Consider the following 17,638-nt stretch of genomic DNA (forward strand, 5'->3'; position numbering starts at 1 on the left):
CACCTCCTCCATGCAAACTCACAACAGCAGGTTTCCAATCACGGTTGAAACAAATCCAGAGATGAAAAACAAAGAAAAGAAACGAAGAAGGAAGAGAAAGAGATGATTGTTGTTTAGAGAGCTTTCAGGACAAGGAGACCCTTTAAAACTAACTACAGGACATGTTAAAGAGCTTACAAACACCCCCAACGCAGCCCTGGGCTGAGCTTCTAAAGGGTATAGCAAAGGGAGACTCTGAGCTTGAGTCAGGACACCCCCGTGGCTAAAGCTAGACCTATTCAGGAAGGGGACATCAAGGGTTTTCACAGATGCAAAGTCCTCCTTTCCTCATCTGAGCTGGCATTTCTGAAAGCCAGAGCCAGGATACTGCCACTGTGGGGTGGAGATTCCAGCTCAAAAGTCTTTTTCACCAGCAGGAGCAAGAGGTCTGGAAATATCCCCTGCCCAACTCAGGTATTTGTGGTTCAATGTGTGGCACGTGCCAATGCTGTGTCAACAGCCCAGTAATGGGCATGCAAGAAGTTATGGTGGCATTTAGGCCCTAAGGGAAGAACTAGTTGATCAGTCTCTCTCTATATATCTCTCCCTCAATTCGCCCACATTTTTTTTTTTTTTTTGTAATAGGGTCTCACTCCGTTGCCCAGGCTGGAGTGCAGTGGCGTGATCACAACTCATGACTCACTGCAGCCTTGACCTCCTGGGCTCAAGCTGTCTGCTCACTTCAGCCTCCCGAATAGCTGGGACTACAGGTGCTCACCACCAGATCCGGTTAAATTTTGTTTTTGTTTTTGTTTTTGTTTAGAGATGGGGTTTCACCATGTTGCTCAGGCTGGCCTCAAACTCCTGAACTCAAGTGATCCACCTGCCTCAGTCTCCCAAAATGTTGGGATTACAGGTGTGGGCCACCACGTCTGGCCTCCACCTAAACTTTTTATTGCAGTGAACTAGGGGGCTAATATGTAGCATCCTGAGATTTCTGTCTAAATCACCTTGGGCTTATTCTGTTGTAGCGGTAGTTCTGGAACATTCAAAGGTAACAACTAAGATGAAAGCTCTTGTGTCTTTGGTGTCTTCGCAATGTCTTTCTGTCTTCACTCACTATATTAGCCATCAAAAAATATTTAAGAACCATCAAAGAAATATACGCAGACAAGAAATAGAAAAAAATAGCTTTTTTTCCTTCATGAGAGGGGAATTAAGTAAGATGCATTACATCCTTCTTTTTGTTGAATCCTGTATGACATGATTTTTAAAAATCTTACCATCCCAATAACTCTATCAGCATTATTTTACAGATGGAGGAACTAAGTTAGTTCAGAAGTTAGTGGACTTGTCCAAGGATGATGTGCTTTGAAGTGACAGAACCAAACATCCAGCCCAGGGCTGACTGATTTTAAAGTCTGAGCTCTTCCAGATAATACCCACTGGTGTCCACCTTAAAACAGCCACCTGGCCCCCTCACCAGCAGTCTGTGCATTTGGGTAAGCAGGGTCCTGTTGAGCCTGGCCGTTCTTTGAAAATATCAACGTAACTTGGACTTGGTGCCTGCCTGGACTTATACTTGTCGGTGTTGTCTTCTCTGCCATTAGTGACAGAAAGTCAGAAGGTGCAGGGCTCTACTGTAGACACAGAAAAATATGAGCATGCTCTGTGTTCAGGTTTATTCCCCCAGCCTGACAATTACTCTCAACTCTCCAGACCTGTATTTCCATGTGCCAACTCAACAGCTTGGCTTGAATGGCCAATAGACATCTCTGACCCAACGTGGCCAATCTGCAGTCTTGACACTTCTTCCTTCTTCCAATAAATGGCACTGCCCCTCTTCTAGCTGCTCCAGCCAAAAGCTCTAGCACTAGCTCTTTGAGGTTGAGTTCTTCCAGAAGCAGACCCTGGGCCAGGCTTTGAGTGTGAATAGTCTGTTTGGAAAGTGCTCTCAGGAAGTAGTGAGAGGAAGTGGGAAAGCGAGATGGAAAAGAAATGCACCCCATGAAGGGTGTGTTGTCAAGCAAGTTATCAATATGAACTACTGGAGCTTCATCCTGCTGGGGACTTTAGGAGCCAGGGCAGAGCACAAGCCTCAGAGTTACGTCCCTCCCCTGTGGGGTGACGGAACTGGGCTGCATATACACCATCTCCCATCAGTCATCGGTTGAGGCTGCCCCTGAGGGATCCTCTGGCCTGCTTTGGACACATGGGCAGAGTGGGCTCCAGTGGTCAGAGGAAGCCCTCAGGCAATAAAATTAATAAATAAAATAAAATAAAAATGGCCCTCAGGCTGGCCATTAGAAGCGGGGCCTCTAACATGGTGAAGAGAGGACCTATGGATGTGGCACAACAGTGGCTGCTGTAGAATCCCTGATTGCCACCACTCCCTCCCCTACCACACAGTCACTCCATTGGCAAAACCTGTGGGCTCTGCTTGCAAAATAGATTCCATATCTGACCACTTTTCACCACTAATTGCAGAAGAATCTGGTGTAAGTGCCCATCAGTTCTCGCCTGGACTATTGCTGGAGCACCCTAACTGGTCTCTCTGCCTTCCTCCGTTTAACCCTATTATCCTTCTGTACTCAGAAGTCAAAAGGATCCTTTTATCCATGATTGTGTTATTGCCTATTTGAAAGCTGCCATTGATCGCCTCTTGGTTGGCACCAACTCGCGGTCCTGGGCTTGGCCTGCAGGTCCTGCCAACTCAGCTCCTGCTTCATTCTCTGATGTCATCTCCTATCACACTCTTCCTTGTTTACCCTGCTCCACCTGCACTGGCTAATCTTCAAAAGTGCCAAGCACACCCCCACCCTGAGGCCTGTGCAGGAGCTGCTCCCCTACCTGGCCTGAGCCTCCCCGACATCCCCATGGCCCCTTTCTCACTGCAGCTTTCTCAGTTCCCCCAAGGGGAAGACCACCAGCCACTCCCACTCTCTTGCCCATATCATTATTTTTCAGAATGCTGGTTTCCTAAGGAATCCCCCAGTCACTGCCCTTCCTTCTGTACCCTAGGTCTTTAAGGAGACCAAAATAAGACAAGGAATGAGGATAGGACAGAGCTGCTCACATTCAGTTTATTCCTCCTAGAATCCTTATCAATCAGCCAAGTCACCTCCCTTGGGGCAGAGTAAGGTAAGGGGAATAGAGACATGGAGATCCTCGGGATGCCCCTGTGCATGGAGGAGGGGTCAGGAGTGGTGAAATCCTCAATGCTTCTCATGCCTGTCATCATATTATGATAATCTATTGCATGGATGCATCCCTCAGGTCCCTTTTACTTATTCTGTGTGCTCACCCCCAGCCTCTAGGCACATTTTCCCCTACTCTTCCTTCTCTTTCTCCTTCTCCTTCTCCTTCTTTTTTGAGACAGAGTTTCTCTCGTGTTGCCCAGGCTGGAGTGCAGTGGAATGATCTCAGCTCACTACAACCTCTGCCTTCCGGGTTCAAGTTATTCTCCTGCCTCAGCCTCCCAAGTAGCTGGGATTATAGGCGTGCACCACAACACCTGGCTAATTTTTATATTTTTAGTAGAGATGGAGTTTCACTATGTTGGCCAGGCTGGTCTTGAATTCCTGACCTCAGGTGATCCACCACCCTCGGCCTCCCAAAATGCTGGATTACAGGCGTGAGCCACCACACCTGGCCCTACGCATTTTACTTCTAAAAGGTTCACACCTGGAACTTCCTTCCTGTGCTGGCCCATGAACCTCTGCAGCTGCTTTGTCCCCATGGCATGCAGAGAGGAGGAAAAGTACCCAAAATTTACTCCCCCTCACCCCTCCAGCCTGTAGCCAATGGATGTGGGAGTATAAAAGCCTGACACCCCTGCTTCAAAGACAGACAGACCCTGAGATGTAATTTATACCCCAGAGCTCTCCACAGGATCAGGCAGAGGTTGGGACTTTGGGAAGCTGCACCTTTGCTGGGCTTCTTCCCCTTCTCTTGCCCTGTTTCCCTATGCCCTTATGGATGTCTCCTGGGAGCTCTTTCTTAATAAATTACCTGCACTTCAACCCTTGTCTCAGCATCTTCTTCTGGGAACATAAGACCGAAGGCACTCGCTGTTTGTTGTTTATTTCATTTCCTTACTAGAACATAAGCTCCCAAGGGCAGGAGCTTTTCTGTTTTGTTCAGTTTTGTATTTTCAGCAACAAAAACAGTGCCTCGTATACAGAAGGAGCTCAATAAATACGTATTAAGTGGATGCGTGAATTTGTGAATATATGTCAATTGACAGAAATATACCAGGACCACTTCTAAAGAAGGCTTCCCCTGTTCTGTTTTATGGTCTGCTATGTCCCTCATGACTGAAATCATTCGCAGCACAAAGTAGATGTTCAATTAATATTTATTGATCAACTCCCATAGCCCCTGTCTGCTCTATTTTAGCAACTGTTCTAGGAAAACTGCTAATATATCTGGCCTCTGCCTGGCTTCTCTCCACCTCCCTCTCAGGCCTTTGCACAGAGCAGGTCCTCAGCCTGAGAGGACTGCATTACAGTTTCAGGGTCTACTGGGTGGAGGGACTGCTAGGGCTTAAGGAACAGGAGCAATAGACCCTACTAAGATGGGAGAGGCCTCTGGAAGGCTGTGACAGCCTAAGCTGTTAGGGAGAAGCATCTGGGCACAACTGGGTCATTGGAAGCCACTAGGAGAATTTGAGGTTGCCTGGGTGGGACAGGGAGGGGTAAACTTCTGGGACAACATTAGATCCAGAGAATGGGGAGCCTCTGGAGGAGAGCAGAACAGAGGGGGAAAGGCAATGCTGCTAGTGAGTGTTAGGGCCCACTGGGCAGGGGGATGTTTGCAGGGGAATAGTTGGGCATCCTGGTAAGCAGAAGCCCATGGGGACTGATGGGCCAATAGGGAGGGGAAAATTCTAGGGAAATCTTGGGGCTTTGTTTACAGTGGAGGCTTCTGAGGGAAGTGCTAAGTTTCAAAGGTATTAAGGTCAGAAAATGTCAGAAAGTAATAAGGGAAAAAAGGAAATTAAACCAAGTCTGCTCTCTCTCTCTCTCTTTCTCTCCCTCTGTCTCTGTCTCTCTTTGTCTCTCTATTGTTCTCTCTCTTACCTTTCTCTGATATTTTTTCCTCTTTGGTGTTGACAAATCACTGTCAGTAAGTGACATTCTCCCTTAAGAAACCTATCTGACACAGAGCACAAGGCGTGATGGTTGTTCATGGATCAGCCAGATTGAATTAAGGTTCAATTTCAGGTTAGAATCAGCTGGAAGAGATGAGACCCCCAAAATAGCAGTGGCTTCAGCAAAACAGAGCTTTACTTCTCCCTGGCGGGATCTTCAGGCTGGTAGCCCAGGTTTGGAGCAGCAATCCTCAGGTGCAGGGACCCTGTGCCTTCTGTCTTGCCACTCAGCATCATCACTGCATTTCTCAAGGTGGCTGCTGGGGTGCCAGCCTTTATGGGCAGTTCCAGCCTGCAGGAAGGAGGAAAGTGGAAAGAAAGGTGCATCCCCCTAGTAAGGGTGCTCTCCAGAAGTTGCACACACCACTTTCACATATGCCCATTGATCAGAATATAGTTAAGTCACATGATCCCATTTAACTGCCAGAAAACCTGGGGCAAAGTAGTGTTTATTCCAGGCAGCCAAGGATCCACTTAAAAGCTAAGGGTGTTTCTTATGAAGGAAGAACTTAAAATACATATTAAGGGACAACAAGCACATAGATTGAGGAAGCCAACCAGGAACATCAGGAGCCTCAGAGAGTCCCTCGAGAGACGAGCTCACATGGTGTGCTGGTATTTATTGCTGCCTAACAGCTTACCCCTAAATTTGGCAGCCTGAAACAGCAAACATGTTATCTCGTGCAATTTCTGAGGTCAGGGGTCTAGAAGCAGCAGAGCTGGGTGGTGCTTGCTCTCTAGAAAGGCTGCAGTCAAGCTGTCTGCTGAAGCTGAAGTCATCTTAAGCTCAATGGGGCTAGAAAATCCACTTCCAAACTGACCTCACAGGGTTGTTGCTGGAGGCTTCAGTTCGTTGTCTTGTGGGCCTCTCCATTGGGCTGCTCACAACATACTAGTTTGCTTTCCTCAGAGCAAGAGATCCAAGGAAGAGAAGAAGGAAAAGAGGGGAGAGAGAGAGAGAGAGAGAGAGAGAGAGAAAGTCATCCAAAATGGAAGCCACAGTCTTTTCTAACCCATTCTGAGAAGAGACACATCCTCTCATCTGCTGTTTTCTTTTTGGCCACAGAGCCCAATCCTGGCACAGTGTGGAGGAGGATATGAATCCCAGGAGGCAGGGATGATTGCAGGCATCTTGGAGGCTGACTACCAACCATGGGTAGGTAAATGAGTGCCAGGAGTTAGGAGATCGCACCTCGGTAGAGAGTTCCTTGAGCCAGGAAGACTATGCACAGGCTCAGGAAGGCTGGCTGGGCCTAAACAGAAGTGGGTCAAAGGTTAAGGAGTATGTCTCAGTCTATTTGGGCTGCCATAGCAAAATGCCATAGACTGTGTAACTCATAAAGAGCAGAAACTGATTCCTCACAGTTTTGGAGGCTGGGAAGTCCAAGATCAAGTTACTGGCAGATTGGGTGTCTAGTGAGGGTCCATTCCTCATAGATGGCATCTTCTTGCTGAGTACTCAACATGGCAGAAGGGGTGAACAAGCTCCCTGAGGTCTCTTTTATATGGGTACTAATCCCATCCATAAAGGCTCTGCCTTCAAGACCTCGTCACCTCCCAAAGGCCTCACCTCCTCATTTCATCACACTGGGGATGAGGTTTCAACCACTAATTTTTGGTGGGAGGAGACAAATATTTAGACCTTAGCAAAGTACAACAAAATGTTCCTGTGGTTGCTTTCTGATATTCACCCAATCACCCTGAAGGGACAAACCTTTCTACCACTTCAAAGAGGGAGACAATCTTACTAGCATGTAATAATCAGCACTGTTACCCACAGCTCAAGCCCTCACCCCAGACACAAAGCCAAGACCACTAAGTGGGTAGATGTCCTGGCTAAGTGTGGACACAGGGCACAATCAGAGATGTGAACACACAAAGAGCTTCACCAGCTTCTCACAGACCCTGCTTGCCTTTCGAAGTGATGAATACACATGGCCTGGTCATTCCAGAGACTAACAAGACCCCTCTGGCCCATTACCTGAAACTGGGGACCCAATACCATGCAGATGGACTGAGTCATTACAAAGGCAATTAAATGTCCAACTCCATAGCCAGGTGCCAACATGTAGGCTTTTGTGCATGGATAACTTAGTTCTTTCAGGAGGGGAAGAATCTTTAGTCTTATTTTCTCTCAAGCCTGGGGTTAATTGGGAAGCCAGCTTCGGTGACTAGTACACAGAGGCTAATTTGTACAACCATTGCTCACAAGTGGGTGGGGGGGATGATGGCAAAAACAAAACAAAACAAAACACATTGCTGGAGACAGTCTGCCATTGAATTGGATCTTAATATTCTAGTCCATGAACCAGCGGTTGCACTAGAGCTTGGTTAAAAAAAAAAAAGCAGGAAAAACCCACACACATTCTTTCAATTTCTAAAGGGAAATTTGACTCAGGCTGTAGAACAAAGGACGAAGAAATAGAAGTAAAAGAAAATCAAAGAAAAAGTTATTTGGATTCAAGGGGATCAGATGTTTCATTTATTGCAGGTTGGAGACCTTCAATCAGCCAAATGAAAGGAACATTTGTATTAAAATACCTATGAGGCAGAGAGAAAGCCTTGATCGGGTGCAGCAGAGTTAAGTTACAGCAATCGTGCTGAGAGATATGAACCCACCTTCGAGGTTATCTGTTCCCAATATTGAAGGTTTTCTGTGTTACAAACCTGAGATGAAAGGTAGTTGTTTTGACGTCTGGGTCTGGAAGCCAGACGCTGAAATTAGCAGCATTCTTGATGTGTGTGCAGCAGGAACATGGAGCCCGGGATGGGGTGAAAATGTAGCTGCTTTATTAAAAGGAAACGATGTTAATGCAACACTAAGTGCCCAAGTCACCCATGAGGGTAGGGTGTGGATGGGGATTACAAAAACACCTTCTGAGAAGGGGCAGAGAAGGAGCACTGCACTAGGGGTCTGGGACCAAAGGTATAGCCCCTCCTCTGACCCTGGGTTGGTAGCTCCAAAATAGCTGGGACTTAGCCTGTCTAGTTCACAGTGCCAGGCATATAGGAGGTGTTTGATAGATGTCAAACAAATGCATGAATGAATAAATGAATATGAACTTGGGCCTCTTTGGACCTAAGTCTTACAAAATAAGGAGCTGGGACTAACTGTGGATTTCTCCAGTGGGATGAATACCACTGATGGTTGGGCAGCACATGGATGGGTTTGGGTGACATGCAAAGACATGGTATTAAATAGTACTAACTCAGAGAGAGAAAGGTATCACTTCTGGACTCTTTCTAGCCTCTGACTCCCTCTAAGAGAAAGTCTCAATCCAATGCTAACATCTCTTTAACACCTCTGCAATGTTTTCAACCCTCTCTTCATAATGATAAGAGGGGAAGGCCCAGGCTCACATCCTCAGCAGGCATCAGCATCCAACTCCATTTCATAACTGGATTTATTTCCTTTGTACTTAATTTCACAGTTGCCTTTCTATTTATGGCAAGTGATAGTTTTTCCTTGGCAGAACTGATCTTTTTAGGGTTTCTTTGTCAGACAGATGTTTCTAAGTAAGCAAGAATTGATGTAAAGCCACCATTAAGGAAATAACAGCTCAAGTGGGATGCAGACAAGGGAAATATCATGATGATGAGACATAGTTTGGAAAAAAAAAAAAAAGAAATTGTCCCAGCTGACCTTGAAGGTCTCTTCTGGAAACACTGAGCATCGGAAGTCTAGGACTCCACTCTTCTGGTTTATGTAGAGCAAATCCAGCAGTCTCTAGCAAAGAGGTGACTGCAATCCAAACCTTTGGAAGATGGGCCTATTCATGAATCCATTTATTCATTCTCTCAATAAGTATTTATCAAGAGCATATTATATGTGCACTGCTGTTCCAGGCACTGGGATAGTAGTGAAAGAAAAATAGGGGAAAAAGTCTCTGCCCTCATGGAGTTTCTGTTTTAGTGGTTTGAGGCAAGACAGGGACCAGGGCAGGTAAATGAGGCACTGAGGGTGTGTAATGTAAGGAGGCACCTGGTCTCAGGACTGCGCATGACCTTGACCTGACTTGAGAAGAATTTCCCATCCTGACCGTAACCTGGCATAGTTGTCATCATTCTGGGGGCCACAAATCCTGTCCCTGGAGGGTCTGGTGTAATTGCTCTTTGGTGGGTCCCCAGACTAGTATCTGGGGAGAGCAACACAGATTATTCCCATCCACTTCCAGGATTGAGAACCACTGACATGGACCAAGAAACCTTCAAATTTTTTGATTTGGCACTTCTCAAAGGCATCAAACTTCTTAGTCAATAAGTCGATCTTCACTTACCAAATAAATTAACTAATGAGTGAGTTGGTATGTTGTCACTCACCATAATGACAAAAATACTCCTGTCCTCTGCCTCCTCACCAGGTGTCAGGTGCTATCATTCACTTTTTTTTTTTAAATGAAGTCTCGTTCTGTCTCCCATGCTGGAGAGCAGTGGCCCGATCTCGGCTCAATGCAACCTCCGCCTCCCAGGTTCAAGTGATTCTCATGTGTCAGCCTTCCAATAGCTGGGATTACAGGTGCGCACCACCACGCCTGGCTAATTTTTGTATTTTTAATAGAGATGGGGTTTCACCATGTTGGCCAGGCTGGTCTCAAACTCCTGACCTCAAGTGATCCACCTGCCTCAGCCTCCCAAAGTGCTGGGATTATAGGCATGAGCCACTGTGCCCGGCCTCATTCACTCCTTACATTTCTTGTTTCATTCCATCTTCACAATCACCTACAAGATAGGTATTATTATCATCATCACCCCCTTTTGAAGATGAGGACACTGAAGGAAAGAGAAGTTAAGGAGCTTAACCCCAGCCCAACAAAACTTGCTAACTTTACCCAAGCTAACTTAGCCAAAGAAAACCCAGAAGGGCCATGCTCCTAACCCCTGTGCCCTACTGCTTCTCTATGGGATGAGTCTCAATGCCTGGGGACTTGGTCACAGGAGTCACAGCAAAGAGAGTGCACGTGAAAATGAGTGAAGTAAGGAGTCCTTTGTACCTTAAAGATAGCACATAGGAATAATTGTCACTTCCACCAAAAAATGTGTTCCTTCTCATTCTTCTCCAAACATGAGTCTCATTCTAGGTTCATTTTGCTTCCATGTCTGTTAAAGCCACAGCCATACAACTGTGGTCCTCTATATAAGAAAAAAGCAACAGTGCAAGCGTGGTATTACATAACAACACATCCCCTGGTATTGGGGAAGTCTTGGGGCATGGTGGGGAGTGTGGCGAACTGGGAAGAGGAGCCTGTCCAATGTCTCCAGATTTCCTGACTTATCAAAAGAAATAAGAAATTTAGATTTAGTTGAGCCGGGCGCTGTGGCTCACGTCTGTAATCCCAGCACTTTGGGAGGCCAAGGCGGGCAGATCACGAGGTCAGGAGATCAAGACCATCCTGGTTAACATGGTGAAACCCCGTCTCTACAAAAATACAAAAAATTAGCCAGGTGTGGTGGCGGGTGCCTGTAGTCCCAGCTACTCAGGAGGCTGAGGTAGGAGAATGGCATGAACCCGGGAGGCAGAGCTTGCAGTGAGCCGAGATTGCACCACTGCACTTCAGCCTGGGCGACAGAGCAAGACTCCATCTCAAAAAAAAAAAAAAAAGAAAGAAATGAAATTTAGATTTAGTTGTGAAATCATTGAATTTCCAAGGGGGCTCTAATTTATAAGTAACTGCATGGGATAAATACATGCTTTGGAAAACCTGAGTGTGAAGTCTTCTGGAAATGACCAAGCTAGAGAAGAAGTCTTAGGAATCTACTCTAAGATCATTGAGTGATCTAGGACAAGCTCTTGGGTTTCTCTGTGCCATGAATCTAAAGCTGTAAAAAGGATATGAAAAATATTATTTATTCATTCTTCAACTTTTAGCAACAACTTCTATATATTAAACACTGTGCCAGTTGGGGGGTTTAAAGATTAAATCAATATGCTTATCATTGAGTGAGGGAGATGCTGGACTGTGAACTCTAGGTCCACAGGGTAAGAACAGCTGTGAAATAAGAACAGGGAGCACACGGGGAAGGCTGGTAGTTCTGCCTGGAAGAGATGACATTTCAACCAGGGCTTGAAGGCTGAATGTGAATCTCCAAGGCAGCAAAGGAAGAAAAAAAATGACTTTTCCTTGATTCCGAAGTGCTCTGTAGACCAATACAACATGAATCTTTTATAAGTTTGAAAAACATGCATATAGTCCCATAAATTGAAGAGTGAGCAAACTGATCCTACAACCCCCCAAACCATCTTTGTCTCACATATTAATTACAGGGTGAGCATCCCAAATCCAAACATCCAAAATCAGAAGTTTTTTGAGCACTGACCTGATGCTCAATGGAAATGCTCATCGGAGTGTTTCAGATTTCAAATTTTCGGATTGAGGATGCTCAACTGGTAAGCCTAATGCAAATATTCCAAAATCCAAAAAAGACTGAAATTCAAAGCACTTCTGGTCTCAAGCATTTTAGATAAGGGATACTCAACCTGTACTTACCTAAGTGTAAAACCAGACTCGTTGGACTTTGGACTTTTCCCAGAGCTGTTTTTCCCTCCTCTGTCTTACTGGAGTCACCGTCGTCCAGGAGCCCAGGTTACACATTTTGGTGCTGTCTCTAGCTCTACCCTTTTCCTCTCCCTGCATATGTGACCCAGGGAAGGGTCCCTCTCATGGTGCTGACTTGCTGGCCTCCCGAGCCATGCCTCTGCCAATGCAGACTTTTGTCTCCTGCATGGACTCTTGCAGTTGTTTTCTCTCTGCTCCTCCTGTCTCTTGTCTCTCCTCCAGTCAATCCATTGCTCTTTCCAAAACTCAGATCTGACTATGTTGCTCTCTGGCTTAAATTTACAATGGCTCCCACTGACCTCAGATCAAAGCCAGCAGTGTAGCATGGCATTCGGACTCTGGGCCCCGCCTATCCTTCCTCACCATCACCATCCTTTTGCCAACACTCCCCTGAAAACTACACTCACGGGCACACTATGTTTCTACTCACCACATGCTCCCTTCACATGCCTGGCACCTTCCTAGCTCTGTGGCCTGCTACAGGCTCTTTTCTCATCTTCGCATGACTTTCCTGCCATTTTTAGCCATAGAACCACAGCCATGCCAAGTATTCCCTCCTCTGGAAACCTTCCCTTTCTGTTGTCCCCTGCTGTCCCCCTCCCCCATGCTGACACACAGCAGGCTAGAGATAGGAGAGGAGAAGGAAAATGAGGCAGGTAGGTAGGGTCTTGAAAGTCAGAGAGGGAAAAGCCTTTTGAAAAAATCACTTTTGCAAAAGCCTCCACCCCAACTCAGCAGAACCGTTTCACCAAACATGGAGATCCACCCGCAGAAAGAAAGAGAAAGCAATTTCACACATTGGTAAAAGGCCTGTGGCAGAAGAAAAGGAAAAGCCACCAGCTGACAGTAGGTGGTACAGAGATCCAGCAGGAAAGCCCAATCAAATGGGAGATTGGGACATTTCTGGGAAGCATATGGGCCCCAGCCCTCGCTGGCTGACACTCCTGTCTGAGAAGCAGGGCAGCCAGTTGTCCAAAAAGCTCGGGCAGCCACGCATCAGGCCTTGTTCACGGCCAAGAAGAGCAGGAAGGTTGACTGCTCTAGGGCAGAGCAGGCACATGGGTATTTCTGCATCATTTACCTGGAAAGGCAACATTTCCAACAGGGGCATCTTCTTTTCTGCCTTCAGCAACCATTTTCTGTTAATGCATAGTCTCAAACTCAAACACCTGGGCCAGGCAGGTGACGAGAGAGAATAATGTCATCTAGTGGGACTGGGAAGAGAAGACTGTGCCCATGACAAACAGGCACACCCTCTCCTCGGCTCCAGCTGACTGTCATGAGATCCGCAGGCTTTTCTAGAAATGTTGGATATTGAAACTTTCACAGGAAGTCTTCTGTTATTAAAATGCTTGCTCATTCTGCCCCTGCCCCCAACCCCGGCCGCCCAGGCTGGAGTGCAGTGGCTCACTGCACTCACTGCACCTCAGCTCACTGCAACCTCTCCCTCCCAGGTTCAAGAGATTCTCCTGCCTCAGCCTCCCAAGTAGCTGGGATTACAGGCGTCCACCACCATGTCTGGCTAATTTTTGTATTTTTAGTAGAGATGGGGTTTCACCATGTTGACCAGGATTGTCTCAAACTCCAAACCTCAGGTGATTTACCTACCTTGGCCTCCCAAAGCACTGAGATTATAGGCATGAGCCACCGTGTCTGGCCTGTTTGCTCAATTTCTAATTTCTAAAAACATGGTACAGTGCAAAAGAAACAAGGCCACCAGTGCCTGAACGCTAATGTATAGGTTCAGATTAAGCTCATTAACTCCGAGCAAATAAATATGGCCCTTAAGTCTGCAAGACTCCATCTCTTAGGCTGATAATGGATAATCTGCCATTTAGATGGATTTTTCTGAATACGTAGGTATTTGGCTCTGCAGAAACTGGGTTTCAGTATGCAAGAATATCCACAAATATTTCTCTGTGCATTCCCTGGTTATCACCCCTGGAGGTGAAAGCAGTGCCCCTATTATTATTAATGTTTTAATTTCAAGACAAGAAGAGTTCTTAGACATCAGCTAGCCTTGTCTCCCTGCCACAATTTTGCAGTTCAGGAAACCGAGGCCCAGGGAGGGGACGAGCTTGTTTGGGGACACAGAACAAGTTGGAACTTCCATCAGCACCTTGGGAGTATTTACGGATCATACACACCCACACAAGTCTGGGTTTGTGTTTTCCCTGGTCCTCAAGAAAAAGCCCACCAGGTTGCCAGATGTGCCGAGCTCAAAGGAGTCCGAGGAAGTGTTTTGCCAGCGATGAGAAGCAGGCCCAGTCGGGGGTATAATCTGGCCTTCCCATCAGCCTCACCTTTCTGCCTACAGAAGATAAGAGGCTGGTGTGGAGGAAACTGATATACAGCCACACGCCACAGGAATCATGTCCTTCTGCAGGCTTGGGCCACCTCCTCTGCCAGTCTTAGGCTTATGTGAAGCCTCAGAACCCTGGAGCCCATGTGTGAATGAGAAGCATCTACCTTGGCTGAGTCCTGTCCTTTTCCCTTTTCCTTCCATTTCTCATGGTCCCCTCTTTTCCCAAGGCCTCTGTTGAAAGAAAGTGCTTGAAATGTGCATTTCTGCTTTGTGTGCCAGCTCTTGCATTTCTTTACAGAAACTGCAGAAGAGAGAGCAATGCTTACCTCAAAGGCGTGAGGTTCCAATGGTGGAATTACCATTAGAGCCTGTTTGGCCGTGAGGGACCTCCCGGTCAATGTCAGATGATAGCTCTTGAGGGACCCCTTTCTCCAGCTCCTGGGAAGCTTTCCCTGAAGCTCAAGGGGACTCTGTCTCTCCGGGCTCTCTTGCCTCCCTCAACCTATTTATTGTCATGTCAGAGCAGACCTTGGCTACAAATTCCCTATTTTCACTTTTAAAACTACGTCAATACATATGTGTGTCTGTGAGTTTGTATGATGGGGGGTGAGGGAAGGGGAGAAGAGGGGATGAGAGAAGGCAAAAGGGGAAGGGAGGGGAGGAGAAGAGAGGGGAGGTGAGGAGAGGAAAGAAGAGGCGCGGAGAGGAGGGGAGGGGAACAGACATGGGCCAGAGGAGAGAGGAGGGAGGGGAGAGGGAGAGTGAATCACCTGCTATGTGTTCAAATCCTCCCAACAATCAACCATCCTGTGAAGCAGGTCTTCTTGCCCCATTTTCCAAATGAGGACCCTGAGGCTCCCCTTGTCCTTTCCACCACTTGCTTTCACTTCCTTCCTCTCCTGTGCACTCCTCCTTTCCTACCTGAACATTATCTTCATTCCCAAATTTGGAGTTGGTCCTGTGTTCCTGGGGGCACTTTGTCGGCGCATGGGTGTGGGGCTGCAAGCCTGCAGTCCATCTCACCATGGGGCTCCATGCAGTGGAGTTTATTCCTGGATGGACATCTGGACCTGCAAGATTTATGGGGACCCACAAGATGCTGCCAAAGGCTCTTTTTATGGGTAGTTGCAACATGGAACAGAATATCACTGTGGTCAGGCACCCTGGAGACAGAGAGAGCAGGGGTGCCTGACTGGCTGTGCATCCAACAAATGGGGCAGTACTAACTAGTCCTAGTGCTAGTACTTACCTCATAGGATTATTGCGAGGATGAGCTAAGATAATGGGGTGTTTCCAGAGGTGCAGAGACCACGGGTGGTATTGAAAATGATTTGAAATAATGCACAGACAAGGCATTAAATAGCACTGACTCAAACAGTAAGTGTATTAGGTCCTTTTTAGCTCTCTTTGAATTCTTCTAATTACGTCAAGAAAGTCTCCAGTTGATGCTATTGTGTCTTTAACGCCTAACAAGTACTAATTATTTTTGTTGTTTTGTTCTCTGTGTTTTAACAAAGGGAGTGAAGACTTCAGGCTCAGAGTCCCACTGCAGGCAACAGTATCTAGGTAGAACTTAATACATATTTTCTTTTTTATTGGAATAATTTTTATGGTTAGTGGTTTTCTATTCACAGAAATAGTATAAAATTTTCTGTGTGAGTAAATGGATTTAGGTTTTAAAAGCAGATCCATTTAAAGGGGAGAACAGCATTAAGTAGATCATAGTATCAATAACATTCAAATATGTCCAAAATTATAAAAGGAGCCCACAGTGATGAAATTTTCAGAATCATTGAGATAATCCACGTCAAGAGCACAGTGGTGGTTATTACTCTTCTGGTGTTTACTCAAGAGTTTCCACATCTAAAACAGGTGGGACAAACTAGGTAGTTTGGGCCCTTCCAACTCTGAGGATCCAAAGTCCTTACTTATTTAGTACCTTGTTTTCCTCTGTCAGGTTCAAAGACAGATTCTCCAATGAGTGATCTTCATCAAATGAAGCTTGGGCTACTCCCAAGGAATCCTGCCACTCTGGAAGATGTTTGATGCAAAATATCTCTGGGGTCAGACAAGTCGACTTATGCTTTCTGAGTCTCAGTTCTTCATCTGCAAAATGCTGTGCCTGATAGCACTAACCTCCGGGTTCTGTAGATTTCATAAGATTATGTAATGTAGCACAAAATGTGAAAAAGTGACCACGAGATATGTATCAATGCCCAGACAAGGCATTGAGTAATACTGACTCACACAGCAAGTTTCCCTATTGCATCCATGAGAAAGTCTCAGTCTGGTAATAATATTGCCTAAGTGCTTTTCTTACACCTGCCAAATAACCCTTTAATTAAGTAGAGGGAAAGGCCTCAAGGCCTTAGGCTTTTGGCAGGCAATAAGATCCAACTGGGATATTAGAGATAGGCTTAGAGGAATATGAAGACTATATCCCCACATTAGCCCTGGGAACAGAACAGGAGCCAAGGGACAGTGGTATTTGAGCTGACCCCTGAAGAGACAGAAAGATTCCTCCAGGCAAAACATACTGGAAAGATGTACAAGGCATCAGGAAAAGCAATCCCTTAAAATCAGGAGGCCTTAGCCAGGTTTGTGCTACAGACCCTCCAGGGGAGGTCTATGGACCTCCTTATGGAATAATGTGGGTTTTAAAATGTGAGATGAAAATATTGGCATTGTTCTTGTGGATTTTTAAATAGTGATAAAATATACATGACATAAAATGTATTATTTTAACTATTTTTAAGTGTACAAGTCAGTGACATTAAGTATTCACATTATTGTATAGCCACCACCATATCCATCTACAGAACTGTATCTTCCCAACCTGGAAGTCTACACCCATTAACAATACCACTCACTATTTCCTCCTTTCCCATCTTGGGGCAATCATCACTCTACTTCCTGTGAATGAACTTGACTGCTCTACATATCCCATGTGAGTGGAATCATATAGTATTTGTCCTTTTTTAATTATCCTATTTATCCCAAGTCAGGCTTACTTCACTTAGCATAGTCTTCAAGGCTCATTCCAGAATAATGTCATTGCATGCATAAAATTTACAAAACAGCATTACAAAGAAAAGTTATATTAAATAACAGTTATCTAAATAATTATTTAAATTAATATAGTAATATGTGGGCTTTTATTAACCAAGATATAATAAGATATAGAGGTGAGTCTACTCATCACTATAATTTCCAGAGAGTAGTGAGTCTGTTTCAAGATACTCTGTAGCAACTATAATGTGATATGAAAATATCTGTGATATCTGTTAATGACGAAGTCACAGAAGTCCCATGTAATGCTGATACAATTTTAGTTGTTGCCTACATTCAGAATTGAAGGAAATGCTAACTTTCAGTTAGAAGTTAGCAAAAATAAAAAAATACTTTTTTTTCCCATCCAAGCTAAGAATTCCATGGAATTCTTAGAAGGCTTCTGTTTCATGGAACCCAGGTTAAGAATCTTCACCCCATGAAAGGAATATTTTTATTCTTCATAAGTTTATTTCATTCTTGGTCCAGAGGTGAGGCAAAGATCAGATCCTCTCAGCTTCTACTTGGCCACAGAAACCAACCCTTTGGCATAGACAGTAAGGCTGGGTTTTGGACACGAAATATTTTTCGTTAACCCCC

At 45.6% G+C, this 17,638-nt stretch overlaps 1 long non-coding RNA gene across 1 annotated transcript in view; it reads right to left on the reverse strand.

Moving 5' to 3' along the window:
- Nucleotides 1–5,249: 5,249 nt before the first annotated feature.
- Nucleotides 5,250–17,638, reverse strand: part of LOC130540887 (uncharacterized) — a 35,732-nt gene continuing 23,343 nt past the window's right edge. The window contains exons 5-7 of the long non-coding RNA XR_008954909.2: nt 7,799–7,918; nt 5,953–6,036; nt 5,250–5,423 (exon numbers count right to left, since the gene is read on the reverse strand). This is a non-coding gene — a long non-coding RNA (uncharacterized LOC130540887). The remainder of the gene's footprint in view (nt 5,424–5,952; nt 6,037–7,798; nt 7,919–17,638) is intronic.

Source organism: Pan paniscus, chromosome 18 (genome assembly GCF_029289425.2).
Source record: "Pan paniscus chromosome 18, NHGRI_mPanPan1-v2.0_pri, whole genome shotgun sequence".
Classification (NCBI taxonomy): Eukaryota; Metazoa; Chordata; class Mammalia; order Primates; family Hominidae; genus Pan; species Pan paniscus.